We start from the raw sequence: 7,945 nt of genomic DNA on the forward strand, positions 1-7,945 counted from the left end.
AATAATTTCATTCCTATGGTTTTCAATACCAAAAACTCAACCTCCAGGAGGACTAAAGTCTAATTTGTACTCCAAACCAAGTAGCAGTGCAGTTCACTACTACTGAGGCTGGATCTGTAAAGACTTCAAGACCACGTCCAGAAGACAAGTTATTATATATAATATCCTAGAAGGTCTGAAACATAATTATCATATACATAGCTGGTCCTTCAGAGCTTTTTACCTATAACATGTTTTTTGATGAAAGTTATTTAATGTACTGGAGATAACTGTGACTTACTGATCAAATATTTGAATACTTATACTTACCTGGGATTTCATTTCTGCTGAAAGAAAAAGGAAGAACAGGACTCACTAAAAAAAAAAAAAAAACTTTAGAAATGAAAGTAAAAATCTTAACACACACTATCACTTTTGGAAGCAGCATAGAGGGGCAGTCAACGGTAAAACACTGGTGAAATAGGTCAACACTCTAGGCCAAAAATCCATTATTATTATCATCAGTGACAGTACCACAACTGTGCCCTTCAGAATTAATAATCACTCCTAAGGATCTTCATTTGGCACCAGATGATGTGTTTAAGAGAAATACTCTGGGAGGTTTTGAATCAGACTTGGTTTCTTGTTAGCCAAGTTACAGGAGAATTTTTAAAGTGGGGGGAGGGAAAGAAGGAAACGGACCAGGAGAAGAATTTAAGCCATCATCTATAAACCAACAAAGCACTGATAGTTCCAAACATTATGTCAGACACTAAAATGACTGATATAGGCTCAAGTGGTTTATAAAACCTATAAAAAGACTACACTAGCAAAGTCCCCATTTATCTGTAGAGTTCAGAAACTAAAACAAGGAATATTTTAGCTTAAAAGCTTATCTCAAGAGAATCATACACACTTCACATGAATAAAAATACCTGAAACCAAACATTTTTAAAAGCTCCAATACCCAAAATATAAAGAAAAATATTAATCCAGAAGACTCAATCAATCCATGATAATCACAAAACGGCTGGGCAATCTCTATCTCCCTTCCACACTAACCATCCATCCCATGTAAGACCAAGGGAGATCAGACCTTCCAGACTTACCTTCCAGACCTTCCAGACACCTGGCTGCTGCAAAATTCTATGGAGACTCCTTGTGGAACAGCAGTTTCCCATCTCTTGTGTCTCTCCCTATCGTGATCATGATCATGCAGGAAGCAAGTCTGGCTGTGCTATTTCTTATCATTGTCTGTCACCCATCTGCAACATGGTATTGTACAGATAAGGAAAAAGTAGTTCCCTTTCCCCCAGAAGGTTGAGGCTCAGGTACAGGGTAATTCTCCTGTGCACACAGTCATTATTTAGGCGACTCAGTGACTTCAACAGGCGTAATCATGTGATCAGGTTTGTTGCCAGCTGCGTAATGCTCCCACATCTGTAGATAGAGCCGCTCTAGGTCCATCGTGTATTGTTTGGTGTTGAACAGAGGGCTAGATGTTCTCTGCTTCCAGACTTTGCCACGAATTTTCTTGAGGTATTCTAGATCAGTTCCCAGTTTCACAGCTATGTCTTCATATTCTTGTCTATTTTTAGCAATAAGCTCAAGACAGCCTAAACAAGTGAGCTGGGAAGCTGCAACTCGGGAAGCAAGAGTCTCTCCTGGCATAGTCACCATGGGTGTCCCTGCCCAAAGGACATCCATCCCTGTGGTGTGTCCATTACAGAGTGGAGTGTCCAAGCAGACATCAGCCAGCTGGCCTCTCCGAACATGTTCCTCCTTAGGAGCAACAGGTGAAAAAATGATACGCTTCTGGGGAAGGCCCATATTTTGTGTGTACTGTTGAATATTAGGTTCTCCTACTGCTGGAAAACGCAACAGCCACAGTACACTATTGGGAACACGCTTCAGAATATTTGCCCACATCTGCAAAGTAGATGGGTCAATTTTATATAACTGATTAAAGTTACAGTACACAATGGCATCTTCCGGTAACCCGTACTGAGAACGCGTGGTTACAATAATGGTACGGGGAACCTCCTCTCCAGTGGCAGCCTTAATGTTGATCTGGGTAGTTGCCAGTCCATTGCTAAGACTGAATCCATTAATTGTTATCTGAATTTGTCCTCTGTTAATCATTTCAATAACTGCCTCTGCAATAGTATTCATAGGAATGACAGGCATATTAAGAGCTGTATTACTGCTTCTGCACTGTCTCCTCCATCAGGACATTTCATCTTGACAATCTGCACATCTGGGAGACTATCAAGAAATGCTTTGAGGTCGATGCCATTCAGCACAATCCGATTCTCATAAATGTGCCCATTGGACTTAAAATCGATGACTGCCTTCTTCTTCAGGTGAGGGAACATATTAGCATGATCACCAATAAAGAAAGTATGGGGCATATAAGCCAGTTTCTCAGAATACTGCTCAGCAACTTCAGCAGGTGAAGTTTCCTGATCAGTGATGATATAATCCATGAAAAGCACGCCACTGGTCCCAGGGTAGCCCAGCCACATTGCCTGAATAGGAGCTGGCCTGAGAGCAAAGAGTTCATTTCGAGCACCCCTGGTATAACCATTCATATTTACAAGGATGTGTATACCATCTTGATGGATGCGATCAGCTGCTTTCCCATTGCATGGAATCTGAGAAAGATCAATGAAATGATGGGCTTCTGCCATCACCTTCGCTCGGAAGTTTGTGCCATCATCTGGGCTCAGGGCATAACAGAATACCTCAAATTTATCAGGATTGTGCATGCCTGGAATAGACTGCATAAGATGAGAAGTAGGATGATTCCCAAAGTCAGAACTCACGTATCCTACACGCAGTCGACCATCACTGAGCTTCAAGTCTTTTGGATGTTCGTACGGTGGTTTGTGAAGGACACTGACCTCATCCAAGCAGAGGTTCCCGTGGCTCTCAGCAATAGCCTTCCTGAAGCCATGAGAAAGAGGATAGAGCATACTATGATGAGGCTGCACAGAAGGCAACCTATTCTTCTCCAGCTGGTCAGCCACAATGCTGACCAACTTCTTCATTCGCTCATCATAGTCTGTCCAATCACAGACAATCTGCAGGCAATGAGCCAAATCACAATAAGCGTCAGGAAAATCAGGTTCAAGCTTCAGAGCAGTGCGATAAGAAGCAATTGCTTCTGGAATATTCCCTGAATACTTGTGAATGGAAGCCAGATTGCTGTGGGCATCCGCAAGTGCAGGGTTAATCTGAATGGCATGAGTGTAACACTGCAAGGCTCCCTGAACATCCTGCATCTCCTTTAGAGTGTCTCCCATGTTACAGTAGGCATCAGCAAAGGTAGGACTGATTCGAACAGCCTCCTTATAATGCATCAGAGCTTCCTGCAGTTTTCCCTGCTGCTGCAATACACTTGCTAAATTTGAATGGGCAACAGCAAACTCTGGGAAGACTTCTAATGCTTTACAATACAAGCGAACTGCCTCTTCAATGTTCCCCTGGTCTCCTTTGATATTGGCTAGGTTATTCAGAGAGTCTGCATGGGTGGGACACAGCCGCAGAGCTGTATTATAACAATCTTCTGCTTCGGCAACACTGCCCTTCTCTTCCAGAGCCTTGGCTAGGTTGCAGTAAGCATCAGGGAAGTGTGGTTGCAATTCAATAGCTCGCCTGTAGGTGTCTATTGCCAGATCTATCAGGCCTTGCTCATAGTATACACAAGCCAGGTTGGCATGTACCACTGCATGATTTGGGCTCAAGCTTAGGGCACAAAGGTAAGCTGCCACAGCTCTGTCAAAAATCCGTGCCTCTTGCAAGACATTTCCTAAATTGATATAAGCATCCAGAAAATTGGGGTCAAGGGTGACAGCCTTTTCAAAGTGATGAATTGCAAGCCAAATCTCCCCTTGTGCATTGAAAACACAGCCCAGATTACTCCAAGCTACTGCAAAGTTCGGTTGCATCTCCACTGCTTTCAAATAACATGCCTTGGCTCCTTCCAAGCGACCCAGGGCTTTGAGCAGGTTCCCCAGGTCACTGCGAACACAGTACAAATCAGGATTGCACTGAAGAGCAGAGACGTAAGCTTGTACTGCCCCTTCCATGTCGTCTGCTGCTACCAAAGCGGCTGCCAGGTTAATATAACCATCGATGAAATCTGGCTTGAGACGCAATGCACGCCGGTAATGCTCAATTGCTTCCTGCAACTGCCCTCTTTCCTTGTACACATTCCCCAAATTCGAATAGGCTTCTGCCAGAAGAGGGTTCTGTTTAATTGCCAGAGTACTAAAGTGGGCAGATCTGTCCAGCCTTCGACACTGGAAGTGTAGAGATGAAAGTAATAAAAGTACTCCAGTATTGTCTGGCTCTTGTCTCCACAGCTGCATGCAGTGTCTCTCAGCTGCCTCAAAATCTCCTGCCTGATATTCTCGATGTGCCAACTCAGCTAACCCTTGGAAGGAAAGCATACGTTTCATTGGTTCTGTGCTGTCGGCCACGTTGCCCAAAGAAGACGCCATCTGGAGGGTCTGCAGAGAGTGAGAAAAGGGGGTCATTGAGTCCCGCTGCCGCCACTACTGGCAAGAATGTTTCTAGAGGTAGCAAATACGAGGGCAGCAGCCGTACCACTGCTTTGGCAGGCTTAAGCGGCGGCGACAGTTACAGGCACCGAACCTTAGGAACTCTGGTTGGTCGTCTAACTCTCACGCTCTTGAAATCTTCATTCTTAACCCTGCCCTCTTCCACCATTTTTCTCCTAATCAGGGAATAAAAATTACCTATACACCTGCCTTAGAAGAAATCAAAAGTCAGTAGTCCAAACACTTTTCAAAATTTTGTTTTCTGCCCAGTCGGAAAGGAAATACATGATTGACTTTACTTCATCATTCATATAGTCAATGTGGAAAACATTACGGCCGTGAATTTCAATACAGTAAGTTCAGAAAATTTTAAATTGGCCTTCCCAAACCACTAATAAGTAACCGATGTTGTATATAATGCTAAAATCTTAGAGACTGAGTTTGATATTTTAAAAGTTCTGAAAGGATTAGCTAATTTCTCCTCGTCATATTTCTCATGCCTCAAACCTGAGTATTACTTTTTTAAAAATAAATTTATTTATTTATTTATTTTTATTTTGGCTGCGTTGGGTCTTCAATGCTGCGTGCAGACTTTCTCCAGTTGCGGCGAGCAGGGGCTACTCTTTGTTGCGGTGCCCGGGCTTCTCATCACAGAAGCTTCTATTGTTGTTCCACAACTCTATGGGTTCCTTTTTAGGTCCTATGAAGAACCCTAGAAATTAATTCATGTAATTATAGGTTTTTGCAAAATTGTCAAAAGTGAGATATTTTAACTTCCATCAGGTAAGACCAGCGTCTCTTTCTTTGCCAATTTTCCTTCTATCATATTCCGCTATGTTGGATCATATTGGAATGGCCACAGGCTTTTTTGAAATCTGGCTAAGGAGATTTTCTTTTGTTCTGTGGTACGCGGACCTCTCACTGTTGTGGCCTCTCCCGTTGTGGAGCACAGGCTCTGGACGCACAGGCTCAGCGGCCATGGCTCACGGGCCTAGCCGCTCCGCGGCATGTGGGATCTTCCCGGACCGGGGCACGAACCCGTGTCCCCTGCATCGGCAGGTGGACTCTCAACCACTGCGCCACCAGGGAAGCCCTAAGGAGATGTTTTAAGTGAGGCTATTATGTGATTTTCAGACATCACCATATGTAATTGACTATATACTATCCCATTACAGGAATAACTTCCAGTACTCATAATGACTACTCTACTGACTTAACTATCACAAGACACAGAAGCTTAAGGACAAAAACCACCTTACAATATAGCCATGTCTTACACTTCACAGCTCTCAAAGCATGTGTGTTTGAAGAAGAAAAAAAGAACTGAAAAGTACAAAACCAGAAGCTATTCTGTGGAAAATTATTTCAATCATCAGGCATGTGAAAGAGAAGTCAAAGATTCAGTTTTCATCAATGCTTAGTCAAAACGGAAATTTTCTTCTGTCAAGAATATACTCCAGGGGCTTCCCTGATGGCACCGTGGTTAAGAAGCCACCTGCCAATGCAGGGGACAAGGGTTCGAGCCCTGGTCCGGGAATATCCCACATTCCACGGAGCAACTAAGCCGGTGTGCCACAACTACGGAGCCTGCGCTCTAGAGCCTGTGAGCCACGACTACTGAGCCTGCGAGCCACAACTACTGAAGCCTGCGTGCCTAGCGCCTGTGCACCGCAACAAAGAGTAGCCCCCACTCCCTGCAAGTAGAGAAAGCCTGTGCACAGCAACGAAGACCCAACACAGCCATAAATAAATAAATAAATAAATAAACAAATAAACAAAAGAATATACTCCATCAACAATGTGTGTAATGGAATGGTGTGAATGAGTATCTTATCAGAATTCCTGTAATGCACAAACCTATAGCAGTACTGAAATCAGTAATGCATTTATAATAGTAAATGTTTATGAGGAAGTAATCCATAGAGGTTTTCTCAAAGTTAACAATGAAAATTAATGTGACATTATCAATAATAAATTGTGAAGCTGAAATAAACTTTTCTAAACTATTAATAACTAGAAGCAAATTCTAATCAACCATGGTACAAGAAATCTATGTCTAAAAACTACAAAGTTTATTTCTTAAAATTTGATTTCGAAAATACATAAACTGTCGTATGAGGAGGCAGTTAAAGAATATATAGCTAAAAGAGTGGGGGAAAAGTTTTATAGAGACACATCTGGCAGTAGTTCATTTTTAAATGTCATTTTTCTAGATTTTGTGACACCTATAGTATTGATATTTGAAAGCATTTAAAAAATTGTAATTTGAAGATTTGCTACTTCCAGGTAGAATAAAATATTTTGAAGCAAAACAACGTTTCCACTAAGAAAAACAACAAAAAGCCAAATAAAATAGCCAGCATTCAATCAAAAAGTTCTAGACAAACCAAGAGATAGAATCATATGACTAAAATTCTAAGAAAAGGACAGATTATACAAAAATGTTTATATAAGATATTGTATATCTTTATCAGGAAAAGTCTTTATCAAGAAAAGACTTTAAAATCATCAGAATTAATATATTTTATTTATTTCTGTATTATATTTATATATAGATATTTATATATTTATATAAAGAACTTAAAGATAAAGCCCTAGTTAAGGCAGTGACAATAGTAGCAGTGGGACTGAAAAGAAATGGTTATATTCAAGCACATTTTGTCAGGAAAAGTCCAAGATCAAATGTCTGACTGCATACATGGGATGGATAGACGTAGTGGGAAAAATCAAAGTTAACTATAGAGGTTCTAGTGAAGATGGGGTTGCCGTCACCCAACCCAAGGGGTTGCGATCATCCCCAAGGTCTAGGAGACTCAAAGGGAAGGTCATGGTCAGAGGCAAAGTTAATTGGTGGGAAAATAAGACTCCCAGTCTCTCCATCTCCTTATACCTCCTTATACCTCCTTATACTTTTTTTTTTAACATCTTTATTGGAGTATAATTGCTTTACAATGGTGTGTTAGTTTCTGCTTTATAACAAAGTAAATCAGTTATACATATGTCCCCATATCTCTTCCCTCTTGCATCTCTCTCCTTCCCACCCTCCCTATCCCACCCCTCTAGGTGGTCACAAAGCACCAAGCGGATCTCCCTGTGCTATGCGGCTGCTTCCCACTAGCTATCTATTCCTTATACCAGTTTTGTTTTTCTGCTCATATACGTAGCAGCATTTCATTCAAGGGGAATGTCATTGATTTGACTGGTCAAATTAAACAACATAATCCAAGGCACATTTACAGTGGTTAGTTCCTTCACAATTTAGAAAGTCACATTCACAATTTCCCTCTTCCTACACCGTGGAACACATTGGCCATTCCTCCAAAGTTTCCACTCCACAGAGTGGACCAGAGATGACGTGAGCCCAGAACTGAGAGCTTGGCATGAGATGGTGTCAGCCCCAT

The 7,945-nt window shown here is 41.8% G+C and overlaps 1 pseudogene across 1 annotated transcript; it reads right to left on the bottom strand.

The window, feature by feature from the left end:
- Positions 1-1,341: 1,341 nt before the first annotated feature.
- LOC309958014 (UDP-N-acetylglucosamine--peptide N-acetylglucosaminyltransferase 110 kDa subunit-like) lies at positions 1,342-4,484 on the bottom strand (annotated as a pseudogene). Its single transcript has one exon. The product of its transcript is annotated as a UDP-N-acetylglucosamine--peptide N-acetylglucosaminyltransferase 110 kDa subunit-like (transcript).
- Between the last annotated feature and the right edge of the window lie 3,461 nt (positions 4,485-7,945).

The sequence above is a fragment of the Leucopleurus acutus genome (genome assembly GCF_964270905.1).
Source record: "Leucopleurus acutus genome assembly, chromosome: 2".
Lineage (NCBI taxonomy): Eukaryota > Metazoa > Chordata > Mammalia > Artiodactyla > Delphinidae > Leucopleurus > Leucopleurus acutus.